This window comes from Bactrocera neohumeralis, chromosome 6 (genome assembly GCF_024586455.1).
Source record: "Bactrocera neohumeralis isolate Rockhampton chromosome 6, APGP_CSIRO_Bneo_wtdbg2-racon-allhic-juicebox.fasta_v2, whole genome shotgun sequence".
In the NCBI taxonomy this organism is placed as follows: Eukaryota; Metazoa; Arthropoda; class Insecta; order Diptera; family Tephritidae; genus Bactrocera; species Bactrocera neohumeralis.
This window is the reverse complement of record NC_065923.1, coordinates 17,998,525-18,019,961: the sequence shown is the minus strand read 5'-3', so window position 1 is coordinate 18,019,961 and position 21,437 is coordinate 17,998,525.

Genomic DNA, 21,437 nt, shown 5'->3' with positions numbered 1-21,437 from the left:
GTGAGGCAGGGTTCTGGCGCCTGTTGCACGATAATGCGCCGTGTCATCGGTTGACGCTTGTCACTGATTTTTTGACAAAAAACTCCATAATAACCATTAATCTCTCACCCTACTCACCTGATCTGGCACCCTGTGATTTTTACCATTTGTCCATGAAAGGACACTGGTTTCAGGACATTTCAGCTATCCAAAAGGCAACGACCGATATTCTCAAGAGCATTCCGAAAAATGACCTTGAACACTCATTTGAAATGCTAATTGACCGGGCTAAACGCTGTATCGAAGCACAAGGAAACTACTTTGAATAAAAAAATATAACTTTTGAAAATATTAATTTTTTGTTGTTTTTTTAACAGGACTGTTTCTTTTGCGACAGACAAAGTCGCGTATAATAACATCTATTGTATACTTATTTTTACACTACATTGGTAGACAATACCCCGAGTGTGATAGCTGCTATTTCGTTAACTGCAGAAGCATCATTCTCTTTTCCGATTCACCTCTAGACATACCAGGATATCTTACAGGTTTGTATGTATATTAGCTAAAACTTCACCGAGTAGGCATTAACCCCTCCATCTAGGACCATAAATATTCAATAGTCGTTCAAACGTTTGTTTTCTAGAGCAAAAGGTGTCTTCAACATCGGTCCTCTATCGAACTCATCAGTTTGTCTATTGACCGATATGGAGGTGAGATGAAGAACGCGTAGTTTATCTACTTTTTCACAAGTTTCAATAATAATACTGTATGTAATGCTCTTTGCGTGCTAGCCTATTTTTCCTACACTTTAGAAGTTCCAGGGTCCTCCTCTTCTCTGTCGATCCATCCTAGTTAGACCTGCTAATCTCACACATATAAGTTTTGTGTTAAATTTCATCGTAGTGGCGTTTAAACCATCCATTGAAGAGGATAAGCTTTCAACTGTCCCTTCATATTATTTTCAATGTAGCGAAAAATGCTCTCAGTGTCCCTCCTCTGTAGAGCTCATCAGCTTGGCTACTGACCGATACCTGAGTGAGATAAGTTGTGCATGGTTAACTTTTAGTCTTTGGATGTAAACAACATCTATTTGCAATTCAAGAGATCTGAATAGAGTCAAGCAAACAAAAAAATGGGAATAAACATCAATCAATTCACGGATATCTGAAGATCTTCTGCACCTTCAAAAATCTGCGTGATCCACTGTCGCTCAGCCCACATTTGCTTCACACATTTACCGTTATTTCGTTGTTTGCAAAAAAATAATTGGCTATTTTTTTACGCACTGTCGCCAGCGATTGGCGTGTCATGGCGTTGTTGGCGGCGCAACGTTTGCGGCTTATTGCATTTCATTTGCAGCGAACGCGTCAAAACGTGCGAAACGTGCCTTGAATTAGATACCAAAGCCAAAAATAGCAAGAAAGAGAGATAGTGGGGTAAAAAACGAGCGAGCTGAGTCGGGGTAACGACGACGATGGCAAACGGTAAGCCGCGATTTACCGGAAAGTGAATGTCAGACGGCAATTTGCAGGAAGCCAAGAACAATAAAAGAAAAGTTAAGCCACCGGCAGCAAACCAAACAACAGGTAAATGAAAGTGGGCGCTACAGAAGGTGGATTGCGGGGAGGTGAGGTGTCGGCAATGTCACCGCTCGTGAGCATATCGATCACGGCTCATGCGACAGTTGACTTTCGGCTTGTTTACATGCCAGTATATGTAATTGAGAACGACAAACATACACACATAGATACATGGATACACACAAACACATATTTATATATTTAGACGACACATGCAGAAGTTTGCTTGTATGTGAGTGTGCATGCGTCTAAAACGCCCATGTCGCCGGTCAACAGAGGTCACGTTGGTCATGTGCCCCACACACACTAGCATACATATAAATACTGTATGCTTGCTGTATTTTGTTTACCGTTGTGTAACTAAAGCAAGTTTACAACCGTTTCAGGGTTATGTTGAATGCCACAAGTGTTTTGCTTTCATATTTCCACTTTTACTGCACCCAATGGATAAGACACACACAGCCGCTGCCGAGTGCAGAAGACACTGTGACCGTCTAAGAGGCTAAAAACACACACTCACACACACGCACATACATACATGCATGGAATATTTGTGTTTGTGTTTGTGTTTCGCAAAAGTTTGTAGGTAAGCATTGATGCGTGTTTACTTTCGGTGGCAGTTGGCAAACTAAAACAACACCGCAGCAAAACAAACTTTGGGGCCACAGTGTCGTTGAAGCGTTGTCGTCGTTGGCTTCGTGCGGCTAAATGTGCTTTGATGCAACACCAATGAATGCTACATATTGCCAATGGACTAGAAGGCGCCACAGCGAGGCCAGAAGTCGTGCAACACATAGCAACAAACACATACCGCCAACAATACAAACACTTGGAAACATACATACAAGTATGTGTGTATGTGTGTGCTAATAAAATAAGCGCAAAAATACTTGCTGCGCTGTGGCAAGGCAACAACATCTTCCGCCACAGCTTCCGGCCATTTGCAGACACTTCTATTGGCTCTCATCTTCCCGCATCGCCCCGGCGCCTGGTGGTGGCACTTGCCCGACAGCTAAAAGCACCTGACAATTTGTTTGTTTTGATTGCCGACAAAATCGATGCTCCGTGCTCAAGGTAAACGGTATTTTTGTGGCCACTTCTTTTTTCGTCCATCGCATTTGCGTCTTTCTCGTCTTTTGCTGCCGCGCAAAGCCAGCAGTCAAAGAGGAAAAATTGCGGATTATTTGCACGGTAATTATGAAAGCTTTTTGGTTTGGATGGATCGCATATGGTCCAACTAAGTGCGGGGGGAATTACATGTAAACACAGACGAGTATTGTTTTTGAATAATTGATACGGTCCCATAGCTGGGGCTATCTTTCATTGCCTAACCTACAAATTGATTTAAGTGATTAATTTGTACAATTTACTAAGGCAGGGAACATAGTAAAGCGAAGAGTACCACGTAGTAAAGAATACAACAACAATATTTTTAGATAGGATATTGCTTACCGAAGTATTTCCGATTCAATTGTGGTGCATTTTCATCAAACAAATATGCTTAGCTCTTTGACGTCAATTTGTGCACGAAGACTGTGGAGAGTCGATTCGGCGTGGTTCGCAGAACTCGGACAGACCTTGCCGCATTTTACGTTAAGATCTTAAATTGAAAGCGCACCAAATACAGCTTGCGCAAGGACTGAAGCCGCTCGACAGTCACTGGCGACTGTTATCGCGCCTATAATAACCGAATATTTGGTCGATTGGTCACCAATATTGTGTGATAACTCACCGTTAGACTTTTTCCTATGGTGATAAGTAAAGTCTAAAGCCTATGCAGACAATCCCGCATCGATTCAGGCCTTGGAGCAAAACATCACGCGAGTTACATCTCAGGTATCGTCTGACGGCATGCAGTTGTGCACCACATCGCATGATCAGCCAGTACGTGACCAAAACAGCATATTTTGAGTCTGTTGGAATGTGCGGTACACCCACACATTGGGGCAGACTCGAGTGCTGATCTGATGGCAGAGTCAGACTGATTCTTACTACCGAACAGTAAACAACGTTTTAATCTATAACTCGCGTGTCATTCGAAAATTGGACTACGGATGGACGATCTTAGACATAGCCGCGGTCAACATTTGAAAGAGATAATCTTCAAAAATTAAATGAAAAATAATGTTTTTTCCCCATTAAATTTGAAGTTTTTGTCTTTTTTTCTTAAAAAAAGTAGGGAACCTCGAAATGGATCACCTTTTATATAAGGTCACTCAAAGTTTCGGTTAAGTTTATGATTACATGATTACAATAAATGGTGATCATATGACCAATTAATCACCGATGAGTACAGTCTGATTACATCTTAGATCAATTAGTTGGACAAAATAAGATCAATCAGCTTGCGATCACATAACCAATCAGTCAATTCAGTAGACACAGCTTGCATAGTTTGGCAGTAGAGGATAAATTATAAATCAACTGATGAGTTTCAGTTTTTAGAATAAATAATTAAATTAAATTTCATATGCATTAATAAAATTTTGGATACTTCTCATTATACATTTGATCTACTACTAAATTCGCAAGGTGTTATTAAGAAAACTATTTACATGGTATTAATCAAAGTTTGAAGCTATTATATCCCATTTTTCTTGCAATTTGTGGAGATTCTATTCAAAAAGAATTTTATGGGCTTGGCGGCCAAGAAAGAATCAAGCAAATTTTCATACCCCGTCCTAATGTGAACCGTATTCCTTGGACGGCAATTGAATCATTCGAGATAAATGGTAGTTAAAAGTAGCAAGGCCTCGGCTATAAGCCGCTTGAGGCAAAACTTTCCGCTGTTTTTCAAATAGTATTCAAAAGGTCTTGAAACATGGGTTGAGTTCGTTGGAGGATCATGGGTTCGTTGAGTTAACGTTGTCTTGATGGAAAATGTTTGCCTCGTGTCGTGAATTCCTGGAGTTTTTCTACACTCCAACGGTTCTATTTGATTAGTTCTTGTCGGTAGGTGTCTTGCTTTCGTTCCTCATTAACGCTTTTCCCCGGTTTTAGAAGTTCATAGTAAAGCACGCCCTTCTGATCCCAGCAAATACAAAGTTTTACTCTGGCATCCTGGTTATTCGACTTTCGCTTTGCCGTTTATATAGCTGGTTGATCAGTTTTCACATAAGATACTTTGCGTTAATTGTTCTCAAAATGTACCGTTTCATTGCCAGTGACAATCCGATGCGAAATCGACGTCTCTTCGTAACGTTCAAGCAGTATTCTTGACATGCGTCCCATTCTTCAATTCATTTAGCCTCAAACTTTCTTCTTTGGAATGTATCCAACTGCCTTAAAACGTCTTAAAATAACTGCTTGAGGGACTCTTAAAGAATCGGTCTTATTTTTGGCAGTAATATTCATCGAGTATTGCTCTCGGTTCCCCATTTTCAAACTTTTCTGATCGCCAGGACGTACTTCATTTTCCAAGCCAAAAAAAGTCTGAAAAAAGATGCATGGTTAACCTTTTTAGATCTTCACACGAAGGTTTGCCAGGTTTGGAGTACGTCAAAATAGCATTGTAGATCGCGAGGGCTGATGGTAATTTTGATATTATGCAGAACCTAGGTCAAACAAGTGATTAACGACAAATTGAGTGCCGGACTCTCTTTCCAGTGTTTGAATTGGTAAGGTGAATCCGTTCAATTGGTTGTTTATACTCTCCTGAAGACTGAAGTTACCATCAACTTCCTCCAAGGTTTTCTCTAACCAATGGAAGTCCAGAAAACCACAAAATGCCGGGGCGCCTGCAAAAGAGTGGAAGTTTTCTCCATGACTTTAAGAGAAATTCTGTGGTTGAGTACCCGAAGCAGGAATATCTAGTCTTTGGATAGAGTTTGCAGCGCTATAACAATCACTATAGCAAATATTGCCTAGTCCATGAAGTTAAGATCATATTTATTGATTGCAGCAGGGTACACGTAAATATATTTTATAATCACGTGTGTGAAGGATTTAAAAGCCAAATAATTTTAGGTTCTTATTTTTATCAACAATTTCCAAGTTTTCTAGCAATTCTTCACAAAAATATTTTCAAATTGGCTTTTCCTAAATTCCTTTAATAGTATAAGATCATGAGACGAATAAAAGTCCAAACAAATTTATTTTTACCGACTGTCATTTTGACAAAGCCAATGGGCAAAAGTGGGGTTATAAATTAAAACTGTTGTGTTTCTTTTCCTCTTCTCTCCTCGAAATGGCACCATACCTTTGGCAGTGTAATCACAAAGCATCACATGCTAACGGTAGCCTTATTGGTTACCTTCGCCCTCACACACCCCTTACACATACACAGGCGCACAGTCATAGTAAAGTGCATAAAGCGTTTAAAGTGATTGGCAATGTTGTCGTCGTTGTCACGTGGCGCAATGACTGCAATGACAGCTGCCACATTGACAAACGAGAGAAGGGGGGCAATGTGGCAAAAGTTAACTGTGCCTAACCACTGGTTGATGATAATCCACAAATCAAACTGTTCGAACGCTGAATTGTGTTTTTTTTTTTTTATTTTTTACACTGCCTTTTAGACCTTGACAATCTGCTTGGGTCCGCATGTGAGTGCGTTTGTATATGTACATAAGGTTTGTATGTAGAATTGACTGCATCGGCGGTCATTGATTTTTTTTTAATTTTGTAAAACGACGACGACGGTCAGTGTGGTGTAGGCTATGGTTGTGGTCCTTTCCTTTATATGTATATCCTTTACGAGTTTGGTGAAATATGTTCTCTGTAATGCTAATGAATTCGATCCAAGATCTCTCTTTCCCTCTCTCTCTCTCTATCTTACCACCTAACTATTTTTTTTTTAAATTTGAAGAATTTGTGATGCAAGAGTTTTTAAACTTTCTGGAGAGAAATTCAGTCTTTGTCAGCGCTTTGAGTTTTATGAATAAAATGAATCCTCTAGAGTTGGAAAGATCTTGATTCACTGTCGACTCTTTTTTTCTCGCGGAAAATCCTTGCTTTTGCTCAGTTCGAGTCTATGGTACTGTAGAGTGAATTTAAAATTTTCTTGCGGTTCCTATACACAACTAAAGCTTTTCTGTATCGCCGTTTGCCAAAAATTCTTCCACGGCTTTAAATTGTTATTAAATCTTCATAAGAATTCTGTTGATCCAGACAGGAATAGTTAGACTTTACTGTAAACCATTTCCATCCGTAAGTCAGGACAAACATTTTCGCCGACGTGTTTCCGTGAGTGGTACAAGCCGAATATGCAGCGTTCGTTACAGCAGAGGTACGCGATTAAATTCTATGTGAAACTCGGTAAATCTGCGACAGAGACGTTCGATATGATCATGCAGGCTTATCCAGATGTTGGCTTAGCATGAAGTGGGGTGTTTCGGTGGGAAAAGGCCTGTTTGGAGGGACCGGAAGAGGTCGCTGATGAAGACCGGAAGAAAGAGCGAATCCAAAGTGAAAACGATACTCGTTGTCTTTTTTGACATCAAATGCATCGTCCACCATGAATTTGTTCCTCCTGGGCAAACCGTAAACGCCAAGTTTTACATGGAAGTCGTCAAGAGACTGAAACGAAGGATCACTGGGGTCCGACAAGACAAGACAGTCGATTGGAAGTTGCACCACGACAACGCCCCGGCTCACACCACCTTTCTTGTGAACAGCTACCTAACTAAGGCTGGCATCATAACGCTTCCGTAGCCACCCTACAGCCCAGATGTGGCCCCCTCGAACTTTTTTTGTTTCCTTGCCTGAAAAGGCCGATGAAAGATTTTGAGATGACAGAGATCCAAGCAGCATGCACTTCGGCTCTCAAGGCTATTCCAGAGAATGCCCTCCGTGACGCCTTCAACGGAAAAGTTTTTAAAGAATTGAAATGATTGGTTCAATAAATTTTTCTAAATCGACTCAGTCCTATTACTTTCCGGACAAACCTTGTAAAACAATATTTTTCCAATTATTATAATTCTTCTCTCTTCTGAAAACTAGTGTTTTAGAGATGCCCTCTTCTAGTCGGGCCAAATAGGAATTAAGAAGAGTCTTCAAGTAGTTCCATAAACATTTCGAATTCCACATTATTTGTAGATGCTCGGATATCTGTCCATTCTGGGGATATTCTTCAGATATTTTTCCATACATTGTAGTGGTACCTTCAGAAAACTTGAGATTACTATACTAATTTTAAACTCCACATAATTTTTAGATGTCCCGATATAAATACACACGGATGTTCCTTATTCCCCACCAAGGAACCAACACTTTTCGAAAAACTTCACATTGAGTATATCAATTGGCGTGTAGGGTATAAAGTAACACAAATGCCAACATATTCCAATACAGGCAAAGTTTCGCTGCGCTTTTCGCTTACTTTTAATTGCTGCCATCGCCAGGGGACGTGCCAAAATCAAATTACCTCAACTGCCGCGGCGCAACAGACACACACACATACATACATACAAATTCGTGCACCGGCTGATGTGCACATGAATGCCTGCATACATACATATGTGTCAAATTTAGCATGCAACACCGTTTAGGCGATGAATGCAGAAATTTATCCATTTTTACCGTAGACAATATTACTCAAATTGGCGCATAATCATTGCAAATGCGCTTTGTTTCAACGCACACGCACTTGCAGTTGTACGTGTGTCAATATGTGTGCACCTGTGTATGATTGTGTGTGTGTGTTGATGCAGCTCTGACGCTGATTTGATTTTCGGCATGGAGTCCGCGACAAGCAGTTGTCACTTCTCTGACAGCTCATTGCTGAATTTCTCCATTACGGCAGCTGTGCGTATCTCTGTGTGTATGTGTGTGTGTTTGTGGTGTTGTTGCGTCGCGTGCAGGTTGTGCGTTAATCACTTAACATTCACCCATCCTTCGCGGCATGTACCGAATATCAGTTGGACACCATTCGCAGCTAAACTTTATCGACCCCTTGCTAACATTCGGTTCCGCACTTGAAATCATAATGGATTTGCGTTGTTGCTGTCGCGGCGCTCGGGTCAACTAAAACTGTCACTTTTGCGTTGACATTTGCACTTAGCATACGCACACATTTGAAGATAATTATGGCTGTTTTATAATGATTTTGAAAAAAAAACGAAACTTTTTTTATGTAACAGTTGAAGGCAATTCTTTGCCAGGGACATATGAAGGGATTTTACTCTAAAGTATTTATGGCTTTCACGCTTAGAGTATGTTTTAAACTTCTTCTTCTTCTTAAATATTTATAACTTTTATAAGAATTTGATTATTCTGTGGGTTCTGTCTAGAGTTTGAAATGGATTTTCAGAGGTATAATTTTTTTAACGAGTCAAATAAGCTGACTAAGCGAGTACATATGTTTTATAGTTATGTATGTTCAGAATACCTTGATAAACTATCAAGGACAACATTTAAAAACCATGGAAATCTATTTCTGAATCTTTTGTTTTGTGTGTCAAACTTTGGAAACTTGGCCCGCACCATATTTCAGCCATAACTGATATGTAAATAAACCTAACAATCTAACAAAGGATACTGAAAATATTCTCCAAGCCCTCTCACATGCAGAGTGTCATTTTTATAACAAAAGCATTATTGGTCCACACTATTTTAAAACTTAAGATATATAAAACAAACATTACTATTAATAGTGAACTCCACAGTCAAGCGTTTTTATTTCCCACATATACATGAAACTTTCTCTTGATTGTGATCAACTTCTGACGATCCACCATACAAAGGAATGCACTAATCAATAGGTCACCTAAGTAGTGTCATTTTATCTCATCACACAGCTAGAGGGAACTAAAAAAGTGAACATCGGTTCATTAGAATGGAAATTATAAGGCAAAGTCAAGGTGGACTACATCCGAAATTCTATATTGATAAAACTAATATTGGAAATTGCAAATTCCCAGTGCTTTATCAGAAGTAATATATTATATATGGAATGGGTAGATCCGTAGACCCCTCGTGAAGAAAGTTTGGTTAACCAAGTTGACAAACTTTAACAACGAAATATCACGCTTTCTGGGTTTTAAAAATATACGTACGAATTTTCTACAACTACTTCAACTTCAACTACGGTCAGGAACAAAGTATACGGAACGACTATACGCGCTATTCGCACCGATTACCAATCAGGGTAACTTCGCAATAGATATCTCTAAATAGATTTGAGTCTTAATAGAACAATAAGAACTTTTGTAATCACACTTCAGTGTTAACATGAGCTAAGCGTAAATGCTGCGACTCAATCTGTTTTGCCAAAAAAACCGTTTTAGAAACCTTTGTTTTGCGCTTGGTTGTCTTTCGACTTCAAATCTTGCTAGAGTTGAATAATAGTTGTAAGCTCGCAAACCAGGAACCCTCCGCAAAATGTGCCATAAAATGGATGAACACAACACCAATTCTTATGCGCGATTGTGGATGGACTCATTTGGGTCTGCTTAACACCTACAACAGCGTCGTCGGTGCGTACTGTACGACGTTGCTAAGGATGCACATTATCCACTAGGGTAATCGAGATGTGAAACCTGTTCCATAGTTGTTTGAATTACTAACCCTGCAGCGCACAATACGTCCCACGAACCGAATAGTTATTCTGGTAATAGCTGGTATCTGGCAAACGTTATTCGGTAGTAGATCTACTCATTATAAAATGGCAAAACAAATTGAATATAAATCAGTTGCCAAAAAGAAAAACTCGGAAAAAACAATTTCTTCATTGAAATCACTTGCCGAAAAAACATGCTTTAGATCCCACAAAGGATACATCTTAATATAATGAGGATTAGTACTTGATCTGTACTTTTTAATGCAGGATACAGTCTTCGTCGAAGCATTCAATTTAACACTATAGCTAATGAAGATTGCGCTTGGATATGGTATTTCGAAAAGAATTTCCAGTAAATCGATAGCTTTATACCAACAAAAATTTTGTTAATGGCTAAGAGTTAAGCCCAAAATAGTCTCCGATGACTTGTTACAAGAAGACTTCCCATGTAGAAATGCCTTAACTTCCTTTATAGGAGTATTACGCTACCTATTTGTCGATACTATTTAGGTCTAAAGAAAAGAAGGAATATAACATGTATCTGGAACCAAAATGCTTTGAGTTATATCGATTTTTTTCAATAGAGCCTGAAAATATTAACTCCGATGTGTTTCAAGATATTAAACTGAGTCTCACAAAATAGAATTTTCGGGCTTTAATTATTTAAGTGATCCACTATGTGTTTACTTTTTATACTTCTGCAACACGTTGCTAAAGAGAATAATAGTTTTGTTCACCTAACGGTTGTACATATCACCTAAAACTAAGCGAGATGCATATAGGGTTTTAAACGCGTTTCTTGGCAAAAAATAAGGACAAGTTCATAAATGGCGATTCCCATAATCGGACCACTGCCATGTCCACAAATTCAGTATACACATTCTCCTGACATTCTTATATTGCAGCGTGAAATTGAACTACAACCTCGCCTTGTGCTACCTTATGATCAAAAACTGTCCTAATGGTACTAAACCTAATCAAGTTCCTGGGTACCGAATATGTGGACCTCAGCGCCTATTGTGTACTTTTCACCGAAAATATCGGCCAATGTCTGAGATCAGACCTTGCTTACTTGCTAATTATCAAAATATTAAGCTAACATTTATAAGACACCAATTCGTCAGAGTCCCCCTAATGTGCCGAGCAACCCACCGTTGTGAACTTGAACTTGTTATCTTATACAAAGTCACCTGTAATTTGTCCAAGACTTAAGATGCCCAATTAGGCTTAGTGCGAATTTAAGCGAAAGGCAGCAATGTCAATGCGACTGTTGCACAGTTCTTTATGGCGGCGTATACGTGCAACATGCTAAACCATTAAGAGTTCATATACACACGCACTCACCATAGACTCCGGCAATGGGGACGATTTATTGCACGTATGGCTTCGGGCACGCACACACATGCAGATGACAAACATATATGTGTTTACCTGGAGGCGGCAAGTGGCGGAAATGACGGTCACGACACGACGCGTCACCCCATTTTATTTTTAGTGAGTGCAACTGTTGCGCGGCAGTCAACGTGACGAATATTAAGAGTGCCGCCAAAGACTGGAACACCGCTTAGGCGTACTCAATGTCCAACTTGTTGGTCGGCGGCGCAAAATTGATTTGTTTGCTTAGTTGCGCAGAAAAAACGCAAAAACGTGCAGGAAAAATAAGCCGATTGCTGTCGCCTTAAAGGTCGCCTCTGCATACATACAGACATTTGTCAACAGGGCCAAATTGGTAAGCTTGTGGATGCACCCTCGGTCAGCATTAAGTTTATTATTCACTCGCAGACATACGAAATTAGATATGTAATATATATTCATGATATGTAGGCCTAAGTATGACAACTAGGGGGAAGTTTCTCTATTCGATTTGGGGGATTGGTTTTGAGTCACCACGTCGAACACTTGCAAATGTAGTCTAGTGAATTTGCTAGCCAGCACGGTGTGGTCAGAAGTATTTTCTCTCTGCAGATATGATAAAAACCGGACAGATCGACATCAAAGGGGGCCAAGGAAACATATTTTTTGTACTTAACGGTGATTTCGATAGGTATCCTGAACGTATGGCTAGGAAAAATATCGCATTAACTCACGTCAAACTTCGAAGGATTGAAAGACAGATTTTTAGAATGTTTCCGAGTAACAGACTATGAATAAACGGACTCTCGACCGGGGACCGAGACCATCCCTTGAAGAGTGGAATATAGTCAACAACCAGCAAGAGTTTATTTAATCACTAACAGTTCCAGTAACTCTCGAAGATCTAAGAAACCTTGGTTTAGGCGTACCGGAGATTATGAGCTAAAGTAAAACGCAAAATAAGGTGGTAATGAAGTGGAGAAAGATCCAAACATTACTTCAAAGTTTCGCTTGCATACCATAGATGAGAGCTTAGAGACCAAAGAGGCATATACAAGTTATTTCAGAGAGATGATGCAGATTAGAACTCGGAGATCGGTTAGCAAGTTTCTGATTGAAGATTTGTAGTAGAAGAAGAAGTTTTATTCACTCTTATAGAACAACGTTGATCCTGCCACTTCTCGGCTTCGAAAAGCTCGTTGCGGAGGGCTACCTCAGACGTATCGAACTATTCCATGATACGGTTCAAGCAATTTTGGAAGGAGAATGGAAATAGAAAATGTTGAGGAGAAATGATTTCAGATATGGTAAGACCTAGATTTATGCACGACACTCACTATATCCAGATGATTTTAATGCTTTTCAAGAATATCTTCGGACACACCATCACTGATCTGCGGATCAACCACATCTCATCGGAGATCAATCACAAGATCTAAGCTATTGGCTACCCGAATAAAGAAGTAATATTCCTTTGGACGCTTCGTTCCATTTTAGCCCATACTATTTTCCTCTTCACGTTCAAAAATAGGCAACTTTTCTTTCCAACTGAAATTAACACTTTTCTGAACGCACACACACCTTCATTTTAATAACTGTGCCAGTCAGTGGATCCCTGCTCATCACCATGTACTTAGCATGTTTCTACAAAGGTATACGCATGTATGTATGTATAAGTGTGTGTGCGAGCATGAATGCGAATTTACTTAGCCGTGTTTACTCTTGTTTGTCATTGCTGACTTGTCATCGTTGACATCGCGCGCATCATTGTTATGCAGATGAGTTGAAAGAATAACTAACTTTTGGCATGCCGGATGTGCCCGCCTCACGTCGCCACGTCAACCGTAATTTGGGGAGCGTAGACGCATGTAAGCGGAAGTACTGGAATAAAGTTAAACTGACTTGAACGAGTGCGCCGTTGAATGGTTGGGCGACGGTGGGCGGTATGTCGGCTGAAAGACGGCGGGTGCTGCATTCCAACGTAACCAAAAAACTCGGAGGACATACACGCACTCGAGAGCGAAGATGTGCATTTTCCATGTGCGGAAGCTTCAAACGGAAATTATTCAATTTGGATAATTATGCGCAGACAATGTGAAGAAACGAATTGAATGAGTGTAGTTGGAAAAGTTCTTTCACCAGCAGTTAGTCGTGTGCGGGGGCATATACCAGTTATGTATAAGGTATACGGATGCTTGTGGACCTTATGGAAGGATAAGAGTGTGTCATATTTTGGAAGTGTACAGAGAGTAGATTAATACGAGTATAGGGAAGATGTGTGCCAAATTCGCAATAAAAAAATGGAAAGCAGACCCATTCTAAGGAAAATTATTGCTGTATTTTTTATTTTATCTTTTTTTTGGAAGAGCTTTGAAAATGTGACTATCAATAGGAAGCTACCGCCTAAATTAGCTGATTTTTCCAGCGCATGAAACATCTTTAGTTCAAATACATCATGTCTTTGAGAGACTTCTTCAAGTCTTCCACTAATCAAATAACATTCGCCGTAAAACCTGACCCATGAAGTCGTGTCCGTATTGGTTTTAAAGTAACTTTACATGACCACCAGAAATTAAGAAGCATAACTGAACTTGATGTCTCCTATCGAACGGTTCCTGCTATGGTGTTTAGGCGTTCCTGACTAATCTGAAATCATCCTTGAAGTCACCTGCTTGAAGCAGAATGTCATTCCTCAATTACAACGACGACATGAAACAATACGCCGAACAGACTTCGGGCACAACTAACTTCCGACTACCATTAACAGTGAAGCCATCAACACCTTCACCGACTTCCTCCCAGTGAATGGCGTACTTGGAGTCAAACCGCCACCCATCGCAGACTAGGAGCTCGAGTTGTCGCCAGAAACGTGAGTGATTGCGCAGCATAGATCCCGACATATCTAATATAAGTATGTTCTGCGTGCAATGAGTCTCGGCATGACACTGCAAGCCCAACTAACTCTACTCATGTGACACCCTTCTCTCTTTGGTCCGACCCCGTCGAAACAGCATGAAACGTTCTGTCTTTTGGGCCTACCGTTGGATGACGTCGACGACAACTTATCTAATCCTTACCATCTTAACGGGGATTAGGTGTACGGTACAACAACAACAACAAGTTACTTTTGATGAAATAAGACTGAAAGGAGGAAATATGTTGCATATATGTATGTAGTTATCTTCTCCTTGGATGACGATCGCAAAGCAAAAACGAGTGTCATTGTGGCCGCACGTCTGATTCTGATGAGTCAGATCCAGATGGCGTTTCTGCGCCGTTTCAATATCGTTGAAGAAAGATAGATGCACTGGGACAAACCTTAAATAAAGGAACAAAGGACTTCTCGGCTTGAATCTACTCTAAAGAAATCCATGTGCATCGTATCGGTCGGAAAGATGATGATTATCGTTTTTAGGATTCCAAAGGTGTTGCCTACATCAACTACATGGAGTCGATTCGGAGTAGAATTGCGTAGAATTAAAAAAACGACGTCGTTTGGAAAAGAGAAAAGTCCTCTTCCGATATGGTAAACATCTCTACAACGAACGGATTGGTCAAACTAGGTTACAAGCTCCTGCCGAACTCAAGGAACGTACCAGTGTTTTTCCATATGACTTTTAGTTTCAAAATCTGAAAAAGTCAATCGAGTTTTGCTTACATAAAGCTTAAATTTGACATGTATTGAAAAAAGTACTTAGAAATATTATACCACAAAAAGAGCTAATGACCTTCGTTCTCTACATTCAAGACCTATGAGATATATTAGCGAATTTTAGGCCCGATTCGGCTGAAAGAGTCTAAGTATATCTTCAGTGCAATTATCTCCCAATGGTTTACAATATTATAGGAAGAGTAGCTTTATGTGGAACAAAGGTCAAGCCCTCAAGTAAATCAGGAATATTGGACCGCCGCGAGAAATTATACTATTATATAAACTTTATAAAAAAAACATATTGAAAGAAATAACTATGCAAAACATTTGATAGAGATTTAGAGAAGGAAAGATCTATGGAACATCGGGTCTTATGCGCTAATAAATATTATAGACTAACTGTTTATAGATTTATCGACACGTATCACCTCTTTGTCGATTTCAAGCTGCTTTTGACAACACGAAAAGGAGTTACCTCTATGCCGCGATGTCTGAATTGATATCTCCGCCAAACAAATACGGCTGTATAAACTGACTACTGAGGCTATTGGACTACGAAATCATATTCCGATTTGAAGTCAAAATTAATGTGATGGATCAGTTGTTAAGCTGTTAAGCCGTTATAATCGTAAAAATATTATTTGCTAACTTTACTCATCGGAGTGAAATTTAAACGGGAGCGCCGAAAGACCTACTTTGCAGACTGTCAGAAGATATAATTTTTCGGCGGCTTGAAGCAATAAAGCATCGCAGGGTTAAGAAAGTTAGATTTGTGTGGACAAAGTGCCAATGTAGATATCATTATCTCAAAATGAATATTTCAATTAACGACTGAGAATGCCCTTAAGATGACTGCTACTAAGAGAAGATAAGAGCTCAAGTTTATTTGGATCATCAAAAAAAAAGAATCAAGTAAACATATATATCGCAAGAATCTTAAAAAAAAAAAAAATTATAAGGGTGGAAACGAACTACGCTACATGCTGAATCTGACTCTTCTGGGTATCCCTGAGTATCGCACCTGATTAAAATATCATACATTTTCCCACGCAATTGTTTAAGTAGTAAATCGGTGCAAATGTATTTGATTATTAAAGAAATTCCACCACAAAATGCAGTCGATTATTTGGAATTCCACCAGCGCACTTTTTATGCGCCACAATGATGACCGCCATGAAAATGAAATTAAAGCCATGAATATGCATCAAATTAAATGGAAACGAATATTGGTCGGAGCTGAGCGTCGAAATGGTCCAAATATAAAAGTGTATTAAGACACTTTATATTGGTTTAACTATACAGTTCTAAATGTATGAATGTGGTTGTATGTATGTATGTGTGTGTGTGTGTGTGTGTGTGTTTGGTGGAAAACTGGAGCAAATGCATACACCGTTATACCAGGACATTTATTTATAAATTATCCCTGCGATAGCGTTGCGGCGATAGCGTAGAGTTAAGTGAATGAATGATTCTCGAATGAGCGACCGTAAGCGTGTGGGATAAACGAAAGTAAGCGTAAATGCGCTGCCGCGTGCTCATTGAGTGGGTGGGGTGCGGTGGCGGTTGGTTTGCTGGCTACATTGGCAGCGAATGCTCATTTATTTGTCGCCGAAAATCTCTGCCTCGCTATTATCCACTGAAAAATATATGCGCGCCAGAGAGCGCGCTCGTCCTCCGCTTATTAGTGTGAGTGTATGTGTGTGACTGTGTGGTTGTGTGTGTGCGCGCGCTTAATTCCAGCGAGTGTGGCATTTGTTGTTGAAATAAATTACGGCAGAAATGGAAACAGTCCCCGAATTGGCTATTAAGCAAATTGATTCAGTTAAATTTATCTTAATGCAATCTTTGAGTGCAACCCAAGCATGAAAACAACAACAATAACAACAACACCAAACGATGAAGCGAACTACAAGTATACATGAGACGCGTATTTTGTGGTAGTGGTTGAAAATAGCTGGAAATTAGTAAACCGCGTCCTAGAAAGACACAAAATTTATGCTATAGACATTTAAAACAACAACAATAAATATACATATATGTATATACAAGTATGCATAAAGTTGAAGGGCTTAAAAGATATCAAACAGCAATGCTAAAATAATATGACAACAATTTGAAATAACAATGTGGCAACAGGGTTGAAATGCGTGTGTTGTTGCTATATGTTAATATCTGAGCGAGTGTGCTATCAAAATATTTGTAAAAGAATGTACATATATCTATATAGAGCACTTTCAATTGGAATGAACTTTGTAGCTGAAATCGAGGTGTTCATGCATTAAATGAAAGTCAAATCAGCGAGAAACTTTGCTAACGAAAAAACGGGACTCTGAGCGAGAACGCTGATTTTTGCTAATCTTAACTTAAAGCCTTGTTTTATCTTCGTGTGAAGTTTGGTGGATAATGGAGACATGTGTAGAAGTTCAAGTAAGTGAGGAAATTTCTCTGAGCGCCATGTACTTGGGAGTGGCCAGAAACGATTCTTTTACATATAGCTCAAGCAGTTCACGACTTCGGGTTTCAGACCAAGTATCTTCTGGGTGGCCAAAAAACTTCCGTTTGAAGGCGAGCTAAAGGAAGAAGGTGAATCATCTCTCCCCTGGCTTTGAGACCTCGCCCAATGAAAAGAACAGAACAGCCTCGGATGAGAGACCCCCAATTAAGGGTTTACATATTACGGATTACGATTTAAGGGCATGTACCTGGAATGTCCGGTTGGGAAAAGCCGCTGTCCAGCTGGTTGATGTCCTCGTGAGAGTAAAGGCTGACATCACCGCCGTCCAAGAAGTGCGACGAATAGAAAAAGAACTGAGGCGAGTAAGTCCTTGTGGCATTTACTATAGCGGTCATATAAAAGAGCGCATATTCGATTTGGGATTAGAGACTCCAACGCCTAGTCCTGGCATTCACTCCGGCGGATGAACGTTTAGCCACAATTAACACCAAAGCAAAGTTTTTAACCTATCTCTGATTTGAGCCCACGCCCCGACGGAAGATACGGACGATCTGACCAAAGATGCCTTCTATGAGCGCTTGGAGCGTACCTATGAGAGCTGCCCGCTACGATGTCAAAATCGTGCTTGGTGAGTTTAACGAAGGTATCGGTAACTTCAACCTCCATGATAAAACATCCCTAAATGGGTTGAGGCTGATCCCCTTCGCCGGGGCCCGAAATATCTTAGCTGTAGTACAAGATTCCAGCATTGGAAAATTCATCAAGCTACCTGGCTGTCTCCAAATCGAAAAGCCACCAGCTCGAGCATGTTGTGATATTTAAAACCTTTTTCAGTTACTGAAGCATAGAGATTTTAATCTTGAATCCTTTCTTCCGTGGTTTTGTTGCGATAGTTTTAAATTACCAAATATTTCTATTGCTGCTGACATCCCAGGCTTTGCCTTGGTATAAATCTGGGTAAGACAAGTCTCTTGGAAACTTCATACACGCCTTGTAATCTCAGAAGCCTTTAAATCCTTCTGTCACTTCTGCATACTCCAAACAATAAGCTTATTCGGAAGTCTGATATCCGGGAATGCGATAACTTAAGGCTAAAATAAGGGCTTTCAAGCTTAAATTCGAACAAAAAGACTAATTACAAAACACACTGTGAGAGTTTTATGATCTGCGGGATTCATAAATAATTTTCTAGGAAAATTTGGTTTGAAAATATTGTGAAAGAACTTATAAGTAATACTTCAGTAAGTTTGTATGGAACAAAAAGACGTAAGTAATAAATCTGTGGAACTAAGGGAAGCTGTAAAGCCTGTCGGCATATTTTTTCTTAAAATAGAAAGAAAAACTCACCAATATAGAAGAAAAAATTCCGCTTATGTTTCGTACATGGAACTACATGAACGAGGACAACTTAAAATGGTCGGGTGTACGTAACTGGAACGATCTATTCAGTAATAGTCACTATAGAAGAATATTCGCTTGGTGACAGCAATAAAGAAATCGTCACATGAAATGACCGAATTTTTTAATTGAAAAACTAGAATACTAATTCTCTTAAGAGATATGTCAAAAAGAAGCTGGGTAATACTTTTTTTCAAATGTTTTGAAGAGAAAACTACGGAATACTTTAGATTCTCAATTCGGTAGATTTCTGAAGTCAAAGCTGCTCTTGAAGCAGCAATGATGAGCTGCCGTGAAAAAGGTCTGGAGTATGTTTTGGAAAAGGACTGAACTGCATTTGAGAAGAAGTCTCTTAAGTACTAAGCAGGAATGAGCGAAATTTTGAGTACACTCCTTGTAGCACTTTTTTAGTTTATTTTAACATTTCTCTCACGAATTTAAGAATAATAAATTTATGCCAATAAATATGTACATATCTCCGTTATAAGAATAAAAGATTTATATATGTGATATTGCTGGTGTTAACCTGTTAACTATGAGAATCTGATACCAAGTAAAGCAAGACATAAAATCTGGATTCACCAATAAGCCTTTAGTCATAACAAGACGAAGGCATGAAGCTTTGCTCCTTCGTCATTCATGCCACTACTGACATCCTTCTCGAATGATGAATATATGTATAAAAACCATAAAGATTTATTCAAAATATTTCAGTTATAGTCATAAATAGTTTTTTACGCTTCGCACTAAAGTCACTAAAACCACAAATAATATAAAAGACATAGAAACACACACATTTATACAAACGATTGAATAGATGTGGGTACACGAATGTCACAGTTACGCCGCACTAACTCGGATTTTCGGTTAACTCCAACAAAACTCACTAATATTTATGCAACAACAACAAAGCGGCGTTGTAATCGCCGCGAGTAGCTATCAATGCAAAGACGACGTAAGCGAGCGCTTGGAATGAGGTAGTTATGAGTTTTTCGTGAATTCCACTCGCGAATAGAGAAATTGTGGCACAAATGGCTTTGTTTTTGTTGTTAATACATTCATTGTTGTTGTTTATGTTTCTATAATTCAATTCTTCACATGTCATCAGTTTTTATGTCGGTTATTTAATTTTGTTTGCGCTGACGTTGAGCGCCGAACGAGAACTTGCAGACACGAGCACCGCATGCGAAAAATCAAAGGCGGCCGAAGTTAGAGTGGGGTAAGCTGCTAACGGTAATTGAAGTAGTGGGTGGCCGTTGAGGGTAAGTATGTATGTATAAGCGTGGTGGAAGTCGGAGTGGGGGTAAACTGTTTGCTTTATCTTTTATTTTAGTGCTTCAACGCTTCTTGGGATCAAGATGAAAGGGTGGCAATATTACTGGATCAAGTGTTGTATTTATGGTGAGGTTGGCTTTTGACAAAAAAGTGAAAGTAGTTGTAGTATTTTGAGAGTACAAGTGTGTATGTGAAGAAATCTATGTAGATATATACCTATATGCATGTAGATGGCTTTCCGCAGGGTGGCTAAGTTGATGCTGTGTAGAAATATTGAAATCCTATTTTGAAAAATTGCTTTTGGAAAATCTCCACTTCGGTTTCACTAAAATAGAAAAAAAATAAAGTGGTCTTCGTTTCTTTTAAATTTACACAGATTTTAAGTTTTGGTTCTACAAAAAATATTTCTTAAAAATCTTTTTCAATTCTAAATCATCTTTTTCAATTTAAAAAGCCAAAAAAGATGTAGAAACTTATTTTCCTTTCACTCTCTTTGTAAATTTCACCTGGCCATTGAAAACATTTCGAATAGGTTCCACAAAATCCACATTGTGAATTGTTTACAATAATAAATATAATACGTATCCAGAAAATATATGATTGGAAAACAAATTCGGCTAGCTTTACAAAAACTTATATTTACGTTCCACAAAATCCACGCAGTATTTTTTTTTATAGAAATAAATATAATATGAATTCACACACAGTATTTGGTACCAAGCGCCAAGTTCAGAAAGTTCATGACAACATTTTGGTTAGGTTCCACAAAATCTACACAGAAATTTCGTTATAGAAATAAATATAATATCATTTACACACGGTATTTGGATGAAAAAATAGACTCGATCCGCTTTTCAAAAATTTCTATTTACGTTCCACAAAATCCAAAAATTGATTATATAAAAAGGAAAGAAATTTCTACTAAAAATTTGCTCACTTCAAGCACAAAGTTAAACAAGTCCATGAAAACATTTTGCTTAGGTTCCACAAAATCCACACAGCAATTTCTTTATAGAAATAGAAAGAATATGGATTCACACACAGTATTTGGTTCGGAAATAATAGAAAGAATGCTTATAGGTCAATATCAATCTCCTATTCAGATGACATGTTTTTCTCTTCGAAGCTCCTCAAGGGCCACAAATTGTTTTTACAGAATTTTTCTTGATATAATCCACATATATATCACATATGTATTTCAAGCAAAAGTCTAATTAAATGAACGTATTTATCGGTTTACTCTTT